The sequence below is a fragment of the Dioscorea cayenensis genome, chromosome 4 (assembly GCF_009730915.1).
Source record: "Dioscorea cayenensis subsp. rotundata cultivar TDr96_F1 chromosome 4, TDr96_F1_v2_PseudoChromosome.rev07_lg8_w22 25.fasta, whole genome shotgun sequence".
Classification (NCBI taxonomy): Eukaryota; Viridiplantae; Streptophyta; class Magnoliopsida; order Dioscoreales; family Dioscoreaceae; genus Dioscorea; species Dioscorea cayenensis.
In genome coordinates, this window is record NC_052474.1 from 11,441,188 (window position 1) to 11,441,882 (window position 695).

The 695-nt window shown below is 40.6% G+C and overlaps 1 non-coding gene across 1 annotated transcript; it reads right to left on the reverse strand.

Moving 5' to 3' along the window:
- Nucleotides 1–270: 270 nt before the first annotated feature.
- Nucleotides 271–377, reverse strand: LOC120259617. The gene has a single exon (XR_005536174.1). It is a non-coding gene; the product is annotated as a small nucleolar RNA R71 (small nucleolar RNA).
- Nucleotides 378–695: the final 318 nt, after the last annotated feature.

The following is a 695-nucleotide window of genomic DNA, read 5'->3' on the forward strand; positions in this document are numbered from 1 at the left end:
ATGAGGATCCAAACAATCATATTGATAACTTCTTGGAAGCGTGTGGCATGCTCAAGATTAATGGAGTAACGGATGATGCTATGGGAGGAGATGGTAGAAAATTTTCTTGAAAGGGAGAGCAAAGCAATGGCCGATCACTACATGGGAGGAGATGGTATGCTATGGGAGAATGATGCTATGCTATATTAATTATCTAGAGCATCGATCACTACATGGAAGGAGATGATAGAAGCTTTTCTTGCCCGATATTTCCCTCGCGGAAAATCTATAAAGCTTAGGAACGAAATATCCTCTTTTGTACAAATGAAATTTGAGTCTCTTTTTGAGACATGGGACAGGTTCAAGGATCTCCTGCAGAAATGTCCTCAACATGGGTTCCCCGAGTGGATGATCATTCAAACTTTTTACAATGGTTTGAATCTAAGCACAAAGCAGTTACTAGATGTTGCAACAGAAGGTACCTTAGGAAGCAATACCCCTAAAGAAGGCCGGTATCTCATTGAAGAAATGGCGATGAACAGTTATCAATAGAACACACGAGACAAGAAGAGAGTAGTCGGACATAATGAGATTGATGCAGTCACATCATTGAACAAAAAGTTAGACATTCTAACTTCTCCTAGAGGGATGGACATGATAAGTTGTACTAGGTGTGAGGAAGGACATGTACCATCTGATTGCCCGATTTTGATTGG